The following is a 20,330-nucleotide window of genomic DNA, read 5'->3' as shown; positions in this document are numbered from 1 at the left end:
TGACACAGGTGCTGTAGCCAGTTAGGCCTGCCAGGACCTAATTATTAATTAAGTGATGTACACTACATGCAAATATATGGCGTGCCAGGTTTTCAAACTTAAGTCTTTATAACTTTACCAAATTCATGTTCGTTGTCTTTAATGTCACAGTAATTTGGAATTGCCACCCAGTGATAGTAATTTAGTAATGTGCTTGCCTGAGCTGAACATACAGTATAAGGCAATTGATGAAATATGTTGAACTTGGTCATAGGTACTTGTTTCTAATTAACGTAGCAACTTGCACATTAGTAGCAAGTCTCCATGATGTTGCAATTTGCAAATATTGGTTTCATCCCATTAAGAAAAAACAACAATCACCCATTTTTTGTTTTCATGAAAACAGCAAAAAATCAAAGTGGCTTGTTTGATTGTTGATTTCTGTCACCATATATCGTTCTCTTTCGTTCCATAGCTCTGTCAACATTGAACAATGAAAATAAGGGAGATTTCCCGGGTTTCTCACGCAAAATACGGAAAATGTCAACATTCGTCCCCATTAACGTTGGAAGGCTTGGAGCAACAAAGTAGGCTACTTTATTCACGCCTAACAGTCTATATTCATTTGGTCAACTTTATCCAGCCCTAAAAAAGCTAAATTTAACTTTGGTTTACTTGTAGTTTACCGTGTAGCCTAACTTTAAACAGTGTGCATGCTTAAAGGAACCGTATGTAAGAAATGTATTTCAATTAATCATAAAATGGCCCTGATATGTCACTAGACATTAAAAAAATCATGTTCATTTCAAATACTTATATCACTGACAACAGTACTCCGGTCAAGATATTGTCATTTAAAAAGTGAAGTTGCAGCCCTCAACTGATGTTGATGTTGTGTTTTGTCATGTCATGTTGTGTTTTGGCCTGATGCGCCACCCTATACCTATCTACTAATCACAAAGTCAGTAGTGTTTCGGCATCTGGATTTGCAACCTCGAGTCAGGGGGGAGGGGGAGGGGATACACCGCTCTACAGTAATTTGGAAGTGATTGCAGTACCAGTTTTGGCCACAATCTTACATATGGTTCCTTTAAAATTACACTAACATTCCATTCATTCATAAAAAGTGTCAGCGAGAGAAATTAATGAACTAGCGAATTAAGCAATTTTGCAGACAGCGACATTTTCAACATAACGTTTGACATTTAACAAGAAGACAAAGATCCCCTGGAGCGAACAAAGGACAATCACAGGGGAACAATGTACAGTATGAAGAGCCAGGGAATCCCCTCTGCCCTGTGGTCTCTGGCAAAATAGGCCTACCTGAAGAAAATCCCTCCTGATGCAAAGGCCCTCTATCTCCAACTGAAGCAGCTTGTCTCGCCAAATTAAATCTGGTTCAACAATCTCCCTCTCGGTGTAAACCAACTTGGGCAAATGCTGTCAAAAATGTGCCTAGAGGCAGGGACGAAGGTGAGAGCCTACTGTACACGAACCACAGCATCTTGCAAATTCAACATAATGTTATTTGCAATGTTCTTGTGTCATCTAGGCAATTAGCCTAACTCTTTATTTTGTAAAAAACTGTTTTCTAGATCGGAGAGCTCTCTTGCGAGCTATTGGTGACCCTCGCTGGACAGCAGAAAGCGCTGGAATCACATTTTAGGGGACCACGAACATCTAGTCATGTGCACTATATATTTTTGTGGGAAGTTTTTGGGGATTATGTAAACTATACATTTTTAGAAAGGTTATTGTATAAGTAGTCAGAAAATCAATGTTTGCATTTGCCCAGATGTTTATGTGGCGGCCATATTGATTTTTTTTTTAAATGGCTGCCGTAAAACTTTAATTTGTAATATATCGGCTTCTGAATAAGCTAAAATGTTGATTTTAACTGCTAAACCCACATTTTGAGGGTCAGGGAATCCAATGGTGCTAGTTACAAAGCTACAAGACTTTACCACATTAACCCATAGGTGCATAAGTGGGTCAAAAATGGCACTGGCTGCTGCACTGACACATGTCAGTACAGGCTAAGTCCTTAGCTCTGCAGGAGCACCTTCCAGATCCGAGTGTTTGTATCCGTTTTGCAGTGGATCCGGCTGTGGATTCTGCAGAGCAATGGCTACCTGTGCCCATACTCTTGTGTCCTTTTGGCAGAAGAAGTGTTACCAAGGCGGAGGTGCTATTGAGCGACCACCACAACCTACTACCCTGAGAAGCAGACCACACCCACCAATAAGATTCAGAGGCCTACGGAATAGTTTAAAACAAAGAATTTATTAAGGCGAGACACGGCAGGTGAAAACATCGTTTTTTCATGCACTGGTCAATTTCGAGATTTTGAGCTAGTCTGTTACCTTAGCATGTATTCTATCACACTACTACAACAAAAAAGTCCGATTTACACATTTAGGTGTTTATTTCATTATATTGTGTCTACTCGCGCCTGTATATTTATCCTAAATTCAGCAAAAGTTAGCATTCTAACCATGCACTCCCGCGACTGTGACCTAAAACATATCGTGTGTAGTACCGTTGGAAAGCTCTGTTTTTCCTGTATCACGCTATGTAATCCATATATGGACACTTCCTTTGTATCCTCCACTAGGGTGGAGTTGACCAGCTGTCCACTCAAACAACGCTGCATCAGCCGCTGGAAGGTGGCAGGGGCGTTACACAGACCAAATGGCATTCTCTCCGAAGACCGAAGGGCGTAGTGAAAGCTGTCACTGGAACACGACCCCCATGCACAGTGGCCACCACCCGGGCTACTTCGACGTCTTGGCAATCCCGATGCGGCTCCACCAGTACCCAGTTATGTTTTCCGTAATTCCGTGCAGGCAACCGTGCCCACACCAGGGTCTCACTCCTGGGGGGGATGGAGATGGCATAACGGCAGGCCACCCAGGCCGTGTCTTCATGTTCCCTCTGCTTCCGGTTGGACTGGATCCGGTGGCAATCCGCAAAGATGTGCTCCCATTCCTTACTGCCAGGGGGGTCGAGGGGTCGGGCTGTTCGTCCCTATCGGCCCTTAAAAAGCTCTTCCCAGCAGACCGAGAGGACGTTCATTCCCAGCAAGGCACGATGGGCACCCAGACAGTGGTCTTTTACTACCACTGCCCCCTTTTCTGGCACCTTGACGCCTTGAACGTGGAAGTCAGCTATTACATAGCCGATATACGGGATGTCAAGTCCGTTAGCTCCACGCAAGGTTAGCCATTGTGCCTCAGTCCCCTGTAGTTTCTGTGCATCAAAAAGTTTATCACATAAGCTTTTCGAAAGCAAGGTGACTTGTGATCCAGTGTCAACAAGGCATTTAACAGTGTGCCCATTAATATGTACATCAACTACAGGGCACTGACCAATTAATATATCATTAGGGAAAGGTGAGGAGCCGACTTCAGGGGATCCAGCTACTTGCTCCACAGTAGCCGGTGAAGCTAAAAAAAAACCCTGAGAGACACGGCGCACGCTGCAATGTCGACTGACGTGGCCTGCGGTGCCACAACACAGGCATATCGGCCTGCCTTGCTCATCCCACTGCAATCTGGAGCCCGCAGGTCGGTTTTGGCGGTGTTGAGGGTCCCGTCCTCCATCTGAATAGGCCCTCTCCCGTGGTGGTGGGCTGACAGCTCTTCCTTGGCGTAGCTCTTCCAGGAGTGTCTTAGATAGCTCAGTCATCTGCTCCTTTACCTCGGCCATGATCTCTTCACGCAGCTCGCGTTTCCAATCAGTTTCTGAGGATGGAACAGGAGGAACTGTGGCACCGCTGGTGGCCATACACACAGGTGGTTCACTCACATCAGCGTGGTCTTGCTCAAGGGCCATGGCTTCGTTACGGATCTGTTCAAAGGTCAGGTTGGGGTTCTGGCGAAGCTGCAGTCTTAAGTTCTGGTGGCCGGGACCTTCCCTCAACCCCAGAAGAAACTGGTCTCGCAACAGGGTCTCCTCTCCACCCAGATCATGGTCTCGCCTTCGATTCAGCCGAGCAGACAGCTCACACAACTGCAAAGAAAAAGAATGCAGAGATTGCGGACCCCGCAAAACAGCCACTGGGGTGTTGTCCCCATAGAGGTCTGACAAATACTTGAAAACAGCCGTTGCCGTGTTTCGCTTGTCTTCTGGTGCAGCCTGCACTTCTCTTTTTGCCTCCCCTTCTAAGGACCCCAGAATGAACTGCAGCTGTTGTGACTCGCTCAGTCCCTGCACGCCAGCCAGATATTCTATTTGAGTCTTCCATTGAAAGCCCAACTCGGATCCCGGTCTTCCAAACCTCTGGGCCCAGGGAGTCCCCATAAAAACAGGCATCACATGGGGACGTGCAGCGGAGCCGTCGGTCTCTGGCACTATTAGGGGGCTACGGTTGCTCAACCCAGGGAATATCCTGCCGACTACGCCAATTATGACCAAGGCAGGGGCGCTATTGAGCGACCACCACAACCTACTCCCCCTAGGAGCAGACCACACCCACCAATAAGATTCAGAGGCCCACGGAATAGTTTAAAACAAAGAATTTATTAAAGTTTGACGATTAAGAGTCTCTAAAAGCAGGGGAGTCGTCCTTCGCCAAGGTGTGCCTCTGGGTCTGGCTTTACTCGGAGGTTCCCCCACACTCCCCCACTCAGAGGGTGCCACTACCCGACTGGAACAAGTCCCCCCCGCAGAACTGGGAAGGTGAAACAGAAGGTTACTTGGTGCAGCCTCGGCCGCCAATGGTTGAGGTGCAATGATTCGCTAAAACACACTACACAGGTTATTACCTGGTGATAAGGGGGTTTCCAGCTTGCTCCCAGGCGCTCCAGCAGGCCGTTCAGTCTGTCACAGCCCCATCAACGAGGCCTGGGTAATTACACTGCAAATGTGGGACACGCTTTGAGAAACACACAACACACCAAAGTTCAAGTGGGGATTCACTACAATCTTCACACCGACAGTCGGCAGGCGGTTGACTCGAGACAGTGGCAGGCAGGCGGCAATGGTGGCGATGGGGTGCGCTAGTCAGTTGAATACACACCAGGAGGAAGGCAAGCTGGATAGTGGGTAGTTGCACTTAGGGTGGAGAGCTGGGGGCCTCAGGCTATAATGCACACTAGTGGTGGCCAGACACAATGATAGAGGTTTAGGGCAAGGCAATAGTAGTAGGCATCCAGTATGAAAGTCGCTAGCACAGTACAGGGGCTGACGAGCCGTTGGCTACAACACAGGCAAGGCAGTAGTAGTGCACATTCACTCTGAGGCTCGTTTGAGCGATAAGGCTTAGCAGCTATGTTCGTGGGGTTAGACACAGGCGGAGTCAACACTCGTTCTAGGCTCGTGAGAACAAGAAAACAGGGCCTGTCGTTGTAGGCTACAACGCAGATGGTCTGACTATACTGGACATACACTAATTGTCACGACACTTTCATCACAGTAAACGGGGGGGGGGACTGTATTTCTCAAGTGTTCTACAACTCGACCAGTCGCATTAAGTGGGAGTGTTTATTTAGCTTGACATAGCCCCAAGTGACCTCTGGTCTCGTCCGATGTGGTCGTCCACAGCCCAAGGTAATCGGTTCCCAATTCACTTGTTGTCGTTGTCAACTCCTCGTTATGAACTCCAACGTTGCGCCTCTGAGGTATCCAAACAGCACTCCTCTTCACTCGGTAATCCGGAGCGTACCACGAATCCACGTCTCACCCCCACAAGGTCTCCCAAACACTAAAAGTCACACGCTTAAAAACACATGGTCCATGGCTGTTAACCAATCACTAAAACCCACATATTACCGCTGCACACCTGTACATAGTTAACGGTAAAACAGTTAGTGCAAATGACTGCTTTGTTTATGTCCGCCTGGTAATTCTTCCCCCTTACGGGAAACAAACCCTGGAAGGTTAGTTCCGCCATGCTACGTGCCATCACCCGGTGACATGAAGCACTCTTTCTTAACCAGTGGATTTGTATGGGATCGTGTGAATGGCAATGAAGAACCAGATGTTGAGGGGTCGGGCTCAGCGGTTTCTGTGCTTCTTCTTTTCTGTCCACGCTTTTTGGCAGTGTAGTGTCCTGTAGCTAAAGCATGTGCATTACGATCTCTTGCACGTTGTATTTTAGCCTTATTAGTTGCAATTGAGTGACAGGAGCGATGCCAGACTGCCTTCTCTGTGCACATTCTTACTGTTGTGCAGTTCTGCAGTCGCCTTTGTACTTGGACATAGTCCCCATCATTCAAACTGGCCATCTCTTGAACTACCTGAAGAACGATCCCATAGGACTCTAATCTAGGGTGTTTGACCAGGGCTCCTTTCTTTTTATTATCAGACTGGCAGAAAATGCACTGCTTCCAGTTAATGGACTGCTCAGCTTGACATACCTCTTCTTTACCTTGTGACTCACTCATGCTTAGCACCTGCAAAGACATAAAATATTATCAAGCTAGCTAGTGTTGTTATCTAACTACAAAAGGTAATTTGATCTATGCTCTCAACCAGGGTGCGATTTGTGTAAAAACCAGAGGGGGGGATGATTTTGTACAAATAAGTTTGTAAACCCCCCCCCCCCCACCCAAAAAAAAAAAATGAACGAACGATTCATAGCCTAGTAATGTCATGGCTAATAATACCCTATATTATTTTTGCCACCTTTGTAACATTTTAGTTTTAGTTTGCTTGGTATGATGATCAGCTCCTCTAATGCAGGGTAGGACTACGTTTTGACAAGCATACAAATTCACCTTGTTCTTGCCCCATCTGAAATTACTTCTCTACTTTTGCTGCCTCCATCCTTTCTGTATTTGTTGTGTAAAAAACGTTGTATATGATGGCACTGAAGTCTTAAGTTAGTGAATTGGCTAACAGTGTTAGTTGGTAACCAAATAGCCTACACATTGCGCTACACACTGCGTAGGCTACGTGCATTCTCTCTGCTGCTTATTTGCGTTCAGCAGCCAAGTGCGTAATATTGCAAAAGTTGAAAAAACTAGATGTACCGCAGAGCAGTACAAAATATGACCACCGCCCAGTCCAGCACATTTTTTCCACAAAAACAATATTCCACATAAATTAATTTATTGTGTGGCCCCCCATGAACGGAATTCCACAAAATTTGGCGTGCATACAGAGGGTGTCATAATGATCCTACACCTCCAATTTCGTGCAGTTTTGACTATGTTAGGTCACAGATACCTTCAATTACAACACCTCATTTTTACTTTTTTGTGTTTAACTAGGTGGCGCTATACATGAAATGAGTGGTTATGGAATGGGTTGACATGGCCCCTTGAGATCAACATACAAAAAAAAATGGTCCTCCTAAACCCCACGGTTTTCGAGATATTCACAGAAAACTGTGTCAGCCCTACCCTCCTTTCGGGGGGTCCAGTCAAGCGGGGGGGTTACAGATCAAAACGAAAAACGATGGTTCCATGCTATCCATGTGGGGTTACATGCCCACCAAGTTTCGTGTACCCCGGTCTTTCAGTGTCCCGGGACTCATTGACGGAAATTTGGGCATGCGAAAAAAATAAATAAATAAATAAATAAATTAAAAAAATCTGACTAAACCTATATGACCGCCGCTTCGCTGCGCGGCGGTCATAATAAATGTGTTTATTGTAGCCTACAGAAAATAAATAGCCTATCATACTGTCAGTTAATTACGGAGCCCTAGAGGTGTCATCGCAAAATGTTTTGCATGTTGAGAGAATGTGCGCTCGTTTTACTACATTGTGCGCTCGTTTTACTAAATTGTGCTCACGTTTAACTATATTGTGCACTCGTTTTACTAAATCGTACGCTCGTTTTACTAAATTGTGCGCTCGGTTTACTAAATCGTGTGCGCAATTTATTATATTGTGCTCTCGTTTTACAATAGTGTGCGCTCATTTTACTAAATTGAGCTCTCGTTTTAAGCATAGTAAAAAGAGGGCACAATTTATTAAACGAGTGCACCATTTACTAAAACGAGGGCACGATTTACTTAAACGAGGGCACGATTTATTAAAACGAGAGCACAATTTGTGAACATGGTCATAGAACATTGTGTGCACGATCTACTTAAACGTGGCCACAATTTGTAAAACGTGCACTCAATATTGTCTTGACACATGTAAACATGAGCACGTTATAGTATATTCGAGATCTCGATCTACTAAAATGCACCCATGAATAATTAAAACGTGGGCTCGAAGAAATTAAATTGTGTGCACAAAAATGTAGTGTGGTGTCAAGGGGTATCCCCGGGAATGACGCCGGGAGGTGTGTCGCTTGTAGTGACGTAGGGGGAATCTCATTGATTGCAGTGCACCTGGATATAGCCTGTTAGGTAGGCTATAGGTGGGAGAGCAGATGATTGTGTGTGTTTGCACAAGCCCCTTGCCATCTTCGTCCAGCTGAATGTTTGCCGAAGTTTTGAGTGTTTGTTAAGGTCCAAGTTTATGCAGAGCTGTGGTGTTTATCGCGAGCGGTGTGAGCTGGGCTACATAGCCTGAGAAGCTGAGCATCGTGAACGCTACTGTTTATGTCTCCCGTTTCATAGTCCGTATCAAAGCTTACCTCGTTGTGTGCATCATATCGGTGTGCGGGTGGGTTATATGGTGAGGCCCATCGGGCGCTAGAGGGAACCTTCTTGTATTGGGTGGGTATTAGGCTACTACTAATACGCAGTAGCCTTTGTACCAACAGCAGTAGGTCTACGTGTTGTAATTGTCTGGGAGCTTGTCGCTGTGTGTGCTTCGATTGCCTTCTAGACCTCACAGTTAACGTAGGCTTAAGTCAACAATCCAAGAGGTAGTGGAAACCGGTCATTACAACAGAGCCCGAGTAGCCTAGTAGAATTTCCCCATTATGGGTCTCCATAGCTGGCGGTTGACACCACAGGTGCCCCTGCTACAAAGAGTAGAATTCCGCTATAAACCATCCTGACCACCTAAAGGCTTTAATTAGCTGCGGTTATCATCACATTACCAATATGAACTGTCGCAGACAGCTGTAGGCCTAGTCCATGCCAAGGTAACACGAAGTTGCCACCACAGCACAGCGAGCGGTGAGAAAATGTCGGGAATTACTAAATGTGGGCACAAAATACATATTTTGAGAGCTCAAATTAGGCCTACAACGGGGTCACGTTTTATTAATTTGAGGGCTCAATTAAAGGAAAACGTGCTCACGTTTTATTTTTTCGAGGGCTCAATTAAAGGAAAACGTGCTCACAAATTATCACGACCATAAAAAATATCACTTAAAAGTGAGCTCTCCCGGGCTCCGTAATTAATTGCCCACAGTGCAGTGAAGAGTTTGGAGAGTAAAGTAATAGCCTAGGGCAACTTGAAGTTTTATGAAAATAATTTACGAGCCAGAACATAAAGACCATGAAGCTTCTATTTCTTGCAGCTGTTAAAACACCCGCTAGATAGTTTAAATACCCACCAACATTCGTTTTTGCAGTACAGATTATTTCTAAAAGTTATTTGTCTACTACTGGCTGATTTATCAAACGAGTGATTTCTCGTTCGTCCTCCGCAAACTACAGGTGTTTCGGTAGAGAGCCATTGAATAAGCGATGCCAAGCAATTTCTGTAACACTTTTTGTGACATTCAGCAAATATCTCCTCATTTAATGTAGGTTCCTTCGGAAAATAGGCCTACGTTCTACTCTACGTGCAGTTGTCCTCCATCTCAGTTGCATCAGTTTTCTAATTTTGAAGGTTCTAAAACATTATTATGCTTCACTGAATCCTTCTCGTTTTCTTTCATTTGTCCAGCTAACTTTTCCATTGAACCTAGCCATTTATGATGGATTACATTACACACTCGACATTCTGAAATGTCCTGCACGATCAAGGCCAAATTAAGTTATCACGCAGCCACTGTGTCAGCAGCATCAGTGCTGACGGTGACGGTGCGTTTCTGATGTCAGATTATTATGTAGGCTAGCCTACTAGACTGTTCTCACGTTGCAGCGCTTTACTTATATGAAGTAGCATTAATCAATATGAGGGGCAGAGGGGGATAAATGTTGTCCCCCCGACGATAAAAATAATTTAGCAGAGGTAGGGATAGGAAAACCAGAGGGGGGGAAATCCTCACCATCCCCCCCTACAAATCGCACCCTGCTCTCAACATAATAATTATGAATGTAGGACACAGTAGCCTAATGTTAGCTAGCTAGTTAGCTAGTGTAAGCTAACTATTAAGTAGGCTAATTTGTAGGAACAAAAAAACTCTTTCAAACAATTGTCATTTATGACACTGATGCGTAGTATACAGTAATGTTAGCGACCTGTTAGCAGCAGTCATAAATATATTGTTAAAAATACAACATTCTGAGGTAAAAATTAAGATAATAAGCTACTTACTTTCCATGTACCAGATGCTCTGTAAAACACTGTTCTTGAGGGATGACACAGCTGATATAATATGTTTACAACTACCCCAGTATATCAGAAGTCTGAGGAGCAAAAGTCATATATGACACACACTATACAGTAATATTAGCTAGCTTAGATAGCTGTAGTCATATATGTATAAATATGTTGTTGAGATGTATAACATATTTTCTGAGGTAAAATGAAAATAATACTTACTATACATGTGTTAGATGCTCTGTAAAACAATGTTCTTAAGGGATGACACTTCTGATATAGCAAGTCTAAGGAAGAGCCATTGGCTCGGAAAATCACTGCAAATAAAGTCTTTCAACAGGAGCTACTTTGTGTGTGGATCACTCTCAGCACTCATTCTACAGTAGGTTTGCAATGTGCATGTCTTTCTAATCATTCCCACAACAAATATTAAATGTTTTAATGAGTGATATAAAAAGTCTTTATTTTTTGAATAACAGTTGGAATATGAAATGATAACTTTTTATTACAAAGATATTGCAAGAAAACAACCACATGGGGTCATTTTTTACCTACTCATGCACTGAAGGGTTATTATGGTAAAGTGTAAGTAGCACCATTGGATTCCTTGACCCTTACAGTGTGGGTTTAGCAGTAAAAATCAACATTTTATTCAGAAGTCGAGATATTACAATTTGAAATGTTATGGCGGCCATTTTTTTTGGTCTAAGCTTTGGTGGGGACACAAAAAAAATGAAAATGAAATAATGTATGATACGTGCCTGACTTTAACTTTGTATGATGCATTACCTACTGATGCATATGCAGTAAAACATTAGTCAAAACACCATGTCAAATTTACCTATAGCCCTGAATCTCCCCTATCTGAGCAACAACCTGGCCAGGGTTCCTCTGTCACTTTATAAATAAAATATTGATAAAATAGTGACATAGCACGACTCAAATCTCAAAGAAAACCAGTAGTATTCACTACTAGCCTATAACTAAAAAACACTAAACAAATCACCATGTCCTTATTGAAGTTCGACATCCTCGAATCAACAGGCAAGCAAAGATTATAGAGCTAAGATCTTTGCAGCCAAGTGTGCCAAAAACTTCAGGGAGCTAAGCCAATCAAAAAACAGATCTGTCTCAAAGACGTATTTTGGGTGGCGGTACTGAAGTGGGAAATTATTTAATCTTTTGTGTACTGCATGAGGCGCTTTTTCCTTTTTTCGCTTTTTCATCCTGAATATTGGTGGGGACATTTTAGTCATTATTTGATATTGGTGTGGACACGTCCTTCGGACCCCACGCAAATCTACGCCCATGCATCTGATCAAATGCAAACATTGATTTTCTGACTCCTTATACAATAACCTTTCCAAAAATGTATATTTTACCTAATCCTCAAAAACTTCCCACAAAGGTTAAAATCTGAATATAAGGAACCTGATTAATCAGACAGCCAAAACACCCAGAACAACTGAACAACTGAACAACAAGTATGCATTAATCCTGCAACCTCCACTGGCTGTGAACTGCAGACACATGTATCAAGGTTGCACCATCCTAGGGAATGTGCAAAGCAACATCTACAAGTAGTGTAGCCCAGAGCCTCTCTCTCTAGGGCTCTGGCCTAGCCACACTCGCTACAATGTGGGATGTTCATTGCAATTTTGTCAGCTCTAGCTGAAACTTTTGTGGCGGAGACGGTCTGAAAAACAATAAAAATTAATAAACACTCTAAAAACATACTCTGGTGTCTCTAAACTAAATTAGTTGGTAATGGAACTGTTGTATAAAAGCAATATGACACTCGTGGTCGTGGGAATGTGCAAGGATATTGCCACAGCTGTAATTGACTTCGGTACTCGGCCTTCGGCCTCGTAGGCTACCTATGGCCGAATTACAGCCGTGGCAATATCCTTGCGCATTCTCACTCCCACTCATATTGCTTAAATGAGCTATTAGCGCTCATTAATTGGCCTCATTGCTCGTCACCTTTGACCTATCAGCCAGCGTACAGAAGAATGCTCAGGAAGCAATTACCCCATTTCCTTTAAGGTCACAGATCACCAGCAAGTAATATTCAGGGCCAGTCTTTATTATTTTTGAAGTTAAAAATAATAAGGGAATATTATTAACTTCTAAAAGTTAGCTTGTGTAAATAAATACTCAATTTAAGTATAATAATGCTGTTTATTGAGATCACATGACCTGTACATGCAGCAACCCTAAAACTTGAGCTCTGCTTGCAATCTCCATATTTTAGTAATATAATATAATAGCAAACTTGTGCCTGATTGTTCATTATGTCACAGCAGACCAAATTAATTCACACGTTAATGAGCCCACACTGCAGTTTATGCCAAAATTCCACAGGCACCTTTCTTCACATATATTTGTATTGGCCCACCATAGCTATATCCTGGAAATAACGTTATTCACATGATGTCCAAGTTTCTTGATTCCAATCTTATACTAGACCCTTGACTCTGTTTATTGAATAAGGATTCTTTAGTTAAGGATTCTGTTTATTGAATTAGGATTCTTTGAATTCTCTCAACTTGAAAAGTGATATTTGAAGGCTTTACTGCTACCAAAAAAACAATCCATTATGTGTGTCCTTCAAACCAGACACAAATCTAAGAAGTTTTTGGACTGGATCTTTGCTTAATATTTGCAACATTAGAAGAGACTACTTCTAGACTGAATAAATCTAGTTGATCCATGGTCAATGCATGGAAAGGCCTCTACTTATCAGCACTCTTTGCTATTTAAACCATTGTGTTATTGAAATGATGTCCGTGCTATAGGATTTATGTCTATTGTCTGATGTTTTTTTTTCTTTTTTCTTCATGTTGTATTTGCCCGTTTGTACCTATTTTGCATAAAATGTGAACAAAAAGCATAATCACAGAAATAATGCTATTTATTTAGTTCTAAACAATATATGGCACTACAGCACGTTGTAGTCAAATTCAAACCTGACTTGAATTAGAATGTTCCAATTTCATTCATTTGCTGCATTCAGTATTCTGTGTCTGCGCCCACAAAATGTCTTCCTCAAGGCATAGCTATTTCGTCAAAGGTATGCACACTCCCACGGAAGATTATTTTACCTTTGAAAGTGCCTAAGAGTCAGAGCTAATGAGGATCATGGCAAGGAGTCTGAAACTCTGATAGAATAATCTAAGACCACATGCCCCCTCTGATGGTCCTCTGTGAGCATCTGAATCTCTAATGCTCTTTCATGTGCACTATTAGCATGTCTTACAGTGGGGTCTTCTCTAGTTGCCTTTGATCTCAGTGACACTATCAAAGTGTTGGACAAAAAGGGCAAGGTTGCAGGAAGGGAGGCTGTGTCTGTGCCCCCGGAAAACATACAGTGACGCCCCCGGTCAACAATGCCTATGGATTACCAAGCATATAAGAGCTGCAGTTGTCTCAAAACTAACTTTGTCACTTGTGACTTTGTGGCTTTGTTCTTTTGTTAGCGGTCACAATGTGAGGTCAGTGGAAAGCCCTGCTATGTGTGTACATCATTATCCTTCAAGCGAGAACTATACATGCTGAAAAGTTGTTGTCTTTGCTGTATCTCGGCACAAGGAGGAGGAGGTGGAGGAGGAACACAGACATTCTGTCATATGGGAAACAAGTGCAAGTTCTTCTTTCGATTCCAAAGTCACTAGAAGGAGAGAAAAAACAAAAACAATTTTGGATGACTTTCCTCATGATGTCGCACATTGAACTCTCTTACTGTACACTTCCAGAAATCCATAACACAGTTTTTGTCACCAAATCCCCTTTTTATTGACTGCAGTCTCCCCTGACACATCAGGTAGGGGTAAAATAACTGATGAAATGATGAACTTCATAAACTTGAGTGTCAGATTGTTTGCATTGATTTAGTGTTGCCATTGTGGTCTTAATACTGTAAAGCCATTCATGGCTGCAGAAAGTGCCACACTCATGTAGATGGAGAATATTGTGGTTACTGTTATACAGTGGCTTTGCTTACTCATTGTTGCAAATCAATGGTAAGGTTGCACACTTAAACTGAACACTTAAAACTGAGTGTGTTTTGCATTCAAAGCTAAGGTATGTTCTCGTGGCTTGTCATGATATTACCATAATCAGTGCATATGTGTCACACCTATTTTTCATTTACTTTATATTCCCGGGTTAAGCTTCTTTTCCACATCAGTAGCCTTGCCCACAGAACTGTGAAAAATCACAAGTTCAGATTTGTGTGAGTGCTTGCGCGCGCGCGTGTGTGTGTCTGTGTGTGTGTGTGTGTCTGTGTGTGTGTGTATTGTAATATGTAATCACATATTGTATTTAGGTCATAGAATTTATTATATGCACTGCCTGGTTTTTGTCTGAAATCAACCCTATGTAAGCAGAGAGAACAAACAGGCAGCGGGCCACCTGCAGTCGTCTATTCTTTTAGACAGAGACTCATCAATGTTACATCCAGCCGCAACTTAATAATAAATTATATCTATAATTATTTAAACCTGACCAGTCCTCGAAAATACTAATATTAAAATGCAATAGCATAAAAATGCATTAGTTGTTGCAGACATCACATTTACTGTAATTGGATTTGTTCTTCTATATAATTTGTTTTTAGAGATAAAATACATATATCTCCACATTTTGGTTACATTTTAGAAATAATCTTCTTAATGCAAAGTTAAAGGGACCAATGGGACATGGTCCAGATATCCTGGCTATTAACAGCCCCACTGTCTCCCCAGGGGTGAGACCAATCCTTAGCTTTAATTATGGGAAGAGTCTTTCTCTCTCTATCACACACACACACACACACACACACACACACACACACACATGCACACACACTATTACTCTCTTTCTCTCTAACATGCAGCAGCCTACACTGGATTTGCATTCTAGTTTGACTAACCTCTATTAGAAATCAATGATGAATCTACAGAAATATGCTTTTCATATCGTTTTGAGTACCTTGGAATGCTTAACCATCAACAGGGACTCAATGTGATTCTGACCACAGACCAAGAGTCAATGACTTTTGCAAACTCTCTCTCTCTCTCTCTCTCTCTCTCTCTCTCTCACACACACACACACACACACAAATCACTGTCTTCCTTTTTGCCGTGTCTCTCTCTCTCGTTCCCGTTCTTTGGCCTAAGCCCTCCATGTCTGCCAGTGTACTGGTCCCATTAGTATGCCAGCCCTGTCGCCTGTTGTGGGTGGGAGTTGGAGTGAAGAGTCTGAGCCCGCATGCACAAGTCCAGCTCCGCATATAAACCCTCTAATTCATCCCCTTTGCTGCTGAGCTGCCAAACATCTGTTGGCACGTCGAGCTGTTTCGGCACAGTTCCACCGTGCCCCCTGTTAATCTACGCGGCAGCGTGGGCATGCTCGGGCGGCGGCGGCAGGGGCGGCCAAGCTAAAGTCAGCAGAATAGAATCCCAAAGCAAGTAGCCCGGCAGAGCCCCCCGCACAAGGTCAAGCCCAAGGACAAACAAGACGCCCCGACTGGACCACTTTCGGATGTGAGAGGGGCGCAGAGCACAGGGCATGGAGAGCTTTGAAGCGTCTTTCCTCAGCCAAACCCCGTCCTGATGGACTAAATGCTTAGGCGTTTTTTTTATTTATTTTGTTCTATTTAAGGGGGTGGTGGGTGGATGTGGGGTGTAGGGGGTGAATGCACAAGTGATTGTTAAAAATGGGACTCTCACCACTGCTTGCTCTCTTCAGCTCTTTGTGTGCTGAGCCTCCGAAGCCCAGACCTCTCTCTCAGCAGGACCCTCTCCTCAGCAGGCCTCTGTGTATTTATACATATTTATGCAGCAGCTGGTGCGGCACAAGCTTAATTCTCAATAAAGCCAACATCCACAGATACCATCCTTAACTAAAAGTCAGCTTGGCCTCTGCCATCCACTTCCCCTCACATAGATTTGGGATCACAGCGATTGGCATACTAAGAGGCAGTAATATCTGCTTATTGAGTAGGTTGAAGCCTCATTTTTTAACATTATTATTAAGGGATCTACAGGGATCTTTTCAACCCCCAGGGAATTGTTTAAAGTTCATGCTAGGATTCTGGAAAAAAAATCATTGGACCAGCAGTCACATGGAATTAACATGGCATAATAAAAAAAATTAATCATCATTATAAATGTTTTCTAGGTAAATATTTTTGCATTGAGAAAATAAATGAGTGATCATGAATTATGCACACGCCATAATGTAACACTCAATAAGACAGAAGGTGCAGCCTCATAGAAAATTCCCATTTTAATTGATGTGATTTGGTGATATAGTGCGGCCGGTCAGGGCTGTTTCAGGAGTGAGAAGCAGAGGCCGTAAACACACTGAGTGATGTGTTGACTGCAGCTGGCCTCGGCTGTCCGTCAAGGCCCTGCGACACACTTAATGAGAGATCCAGTACAATGTGCACTCAGACTGAGAGACTAAAACGCATTAAACCCACATTAAAGAAGATTACGCCAAGCAATCAGGCCTTCGTTACCACAGTAACCCCACCCAACCCCGCTGTTATTAAGTTGGTGATGGCCAACCAAGCCAAAGATTTTCTAATGGGGATAAGCTAAATGATGTGTTTTTTTTATTATCATTTTATCCCTCCCTCCCTCCCTCTCTTTTTTACTTTTAAATGTTCCCATAATACGGGATGATATCCCTTTGCTTTGCTAGGTAATCCTTATCCCATACATATATTTAGAGCCTTGTGACTTATTTACACAAAGGGGGAATGCCAATTCCCTTATCTGTAAAAGCAACATTGTGTTGCAGACACATCTTTTGTCCTTTGAGGTGCATAACGCTGAATTTGATAACTGAGGGTGGCAAAGAAATAAATACAAATAAAATGGTTATTGTTGCAATTATGTTGTTTGGTGCCATCTCAAACAACTATATCCACAACAAAAGATGGTTTCCTGTCTTACACACACTGGTCAGATGGATAGCCCTTAACAGGCCTTAACTCTTTCTTTCTTTCTCTCTCTCTCTCTCTCTCTCTTTCTTCCTTTCAGTCAGGAAAGTACAAAGGCAGGCATATTACTTTTGTCTCAGTGGAACGTGGCAGAAATACCAACTCAATAGTTTGTTCACTCTCCACGCCTCCCCTCCCTGCCTCCCGTTTGGTGTTATCCTTTAAATTAAGTTGCTGTACCGTAGAAGGCATTTGGAGATTGAACCCTGGGATATTGATATTCATCCAGAGACTTGTGCGCAACCCCTAGCCGTGTCCTGAGGGAGCTGCCATCTCCTCAGCATATGTGTAGTTCCATCGCCATCTGTTAGATGTTTTTTTTATTTATTTTTCCCATTACACTCGCACTCACCTCTGGAAGAAGCACTCAGATACCTCTATGCATTTTCCTGTTTTCCATTCATCTCTTTTGTGTAGTTTTTCTTTTAGCGGGGGCGGGGGCGGGGGGGGGGGGTGTCTACAGGGTAAAGTGTGTAGTAGGGGTAGACAGAGGTCAGGTGAGTGAGGTTCAAGGTTCAAAACTTTAACTAGCTGTTGGTGTTAAGGGACAAGAAAGAAGGTCATCAGTGTGCAATCTCTCTCTTCTCTCTCTCTCTCTTTCTCTGTGTGTGTGTGTGTGTGTGTATGTGTGTGTGTGTGTGTGTGTGTGTGTGTGTGTGTGTGCGTGCGTGTGTGTGTGTGCATGTGCGTGCCTGTGCGTGCGTGCGTGCGTGCGTGTGCGTGTGCGTGTGTGTGTGTGTGTGTGAGAGAGAGAGAGAGAGAGAAAACATACAGTACACACACTCAAGGAAACACATCTGATTAACTGTTTGTGACCGTCAAGAGACAGTTTGTACCTGTGGCCATCTGGATGTGCTAAAATGGCATACAAAATCAACCAGTGAATGCTTTCTCAAAAGGTTTGCTCACGTTTGGAGCTGAGCTCTTCATCTAAAGGGCAGTGGGCAAGCTGCCAGTGCACAGTCTTTACAGAGCAATTAGTACATACATGGGAATTAATACACCATGCTCCAACACTTCTCATCTTTCAAGGATTTAATTATTTGAACATGCATTTTCTAAGCTAAAAAAATGCACATAGTAATGACCAATGGCACAAAAACACTTGTGTATCAGTTGAAAGTTTGCACTTTTAAAAAATAGAAGCAACATTTGCCATAGTGAAGAAGCCATCATTTTGTTCTTTACTCCAAAATGTCCCTCAGTTTTAATAGCCATCTCCGTATGACATTTGTAGGTAGGTGGAAGTAAGGTTAGCAAACATTTAATTGTTCTTCTCTCTGATCGTGCCTATTTTTAGATGCACCTCTATCTCCTCCATGAAGTAGTTAGTGCTCTCTCTCTCTCTCTCTCTCTCTCTCTCTTTCTCTCTCTCTCTCTCTCTCTCTCTCTCTCTCTCTCTCTCTCTCTCTCTCTCTATCTCGCTCTCTGCTCTCATGAGATAATGCAGTTCCTCTAATGTGTGATCACTGGGTCAGACCTAGTGTTTCTGGATTAATTGCAAATGGAGACTCTCTCTCTCTCTCTCCCTCTCTCTCTCTTTCTCCTTTTCTGTCTGTGTGTATGGGGGTGGGGTGGAAAAAAAGAAAATAGGTCTCTGGCTCGTTGGCCTTAAAGGCCCCATTATAATTAAACATCTGGCCTAACCGTGGTCTCCCCCGAGCACAGGTCGTGCCTGCAGATTACCATAGATATGGGAGTGGGGAGTGTATGTAGGGGTGGGGCGGTAAGGGAAGGTGGGGGGGATATGCCAGCTTAGGCCGAGAAAGGGGGACCCAAGTCCTAATCCAGATGACAAGCAGATGTTCGCTGTGTACATCATCTAATTCTCACGCCATCAGGAACACTCCTGTCCTGTATCACACCATGTATTTACCACATAAGCGCTGGAAATACCTTCTGTGTTTTATTTGCTTAAAAGTATTATCAGAAGCTGTTAATCGACAGCCAGTGAGATTGCGTGGGTGGGCACTGATTGACAGGGACTAGATCAGATGCATTTGTGTGTGGTGTGTGAGGGGTTGAGTGTAGCCCATTATTTGTTATTAGAATACTCCAGTTGATGCACTTGCCACTAGAATACAGACAAAGGGGTTATGGATGGTGTGTGTATGAAATATGTGTGGACTATTCCAGACTGTTGCTATCTTGAAACACAATTTTAAGGTTCTTGTGATTCAAATCATAACCATGATTATGCTTAGTTTTAAAACTATTTTTTAAGACAAAAAACACAACTACTCACATACTGTAGTGTAGAAACTGTTCATCTATTTTCCCCACCAAACAACAACAAAGCAAGGAAAAGTAAAACATCAACATTTATTTTGCTAATAAAACGTATAGAAATCATTTTAAGCATGTAAATCCCCTTAAATTGTGAGACTGGGGAATTTACTGGTTTTATGTGAGCCACTGTATAGATAAAGGTCTAGCATGTCCTATCCTGTCAGAGTTGCCTTACCCGGTGGAGTTTACTGTAATATTATGAAATAGCATTACACTATCACATTTGCTGTTTTTTGTAGCGTACTCTTCTGGTTATATTCTGGTCTGTGCAGTACATCTAAACTCAGATTACATTGTGATAGGTAATACTTATTTGGTAATGTTGGAGATTACAGCCTCATGTGGCTACATGTGTCAGTTGCACTTCAGATGCTGCTATGGACAGTCACAAATAATCTGTACATAACATAAAGTCTAATTGCAAAGTAGACCTAGGATTCCATTCATTCATTCCAACCTACAGTATACCATACCTGAGGATGCTGTGGAATGCCACTGTAGGAGCTCAAATGTGTATAGGAACTGCAGCTATAGGAACTACAATGGCCCCCAGTTCCATGAACAAACACACAAAAACATATAGAAACTAGAAACTTGTCTACAGTGTGAAAATACCATTTTCTGCTGTTTTACCATCAGGTTTGGCCTTTTGTGAGGGACTTGAATGTGTCTTTGAGAGGTATTTGGTCGTCAAGGTCTAGAATCACATCTGACTGAATGCATTG

At 42.9% G+C, this 20,330-nt stretch overlaps 1 protein-coding gene across 1 annotated transcript in view; it reads right to left on the bottom strand.

Annotated features, from left to right (window-relative positions):
• stmn3 (stathmin-like 3) overlaps nt 1-20,330 on the bottom strand; it is a 338,540-nt gene that overhangs the window by 294,892 nt on the left and 23,318 nt on the right. The window lies entirely within an intron of this gene.

The sequence above is a fragment of the Alosa pseudoharengus genome, unplaced genomic scaffold (genome assembly GCF_046254945.1).
Source record: "Alosa pseudoharengus isolate Yale_2024_CS ecotype anadromous, Long Island Sound unplaced genomic scaffold, YU_APseudo_1.1 YU_APseudo_1.1_scf_5, whole genome shotgun sequence".
Classification (NCBI taxonomy): domain Eukaryota; kingdom Metazoa; phylum Chordata; class Actinopteri; order Clupeiformes; family Clupeidae; genus Alosa; species Alosa pseudoharengus.
This window is presented reverse-complemented; position numbering and strand designations above follow the sequence as displayed.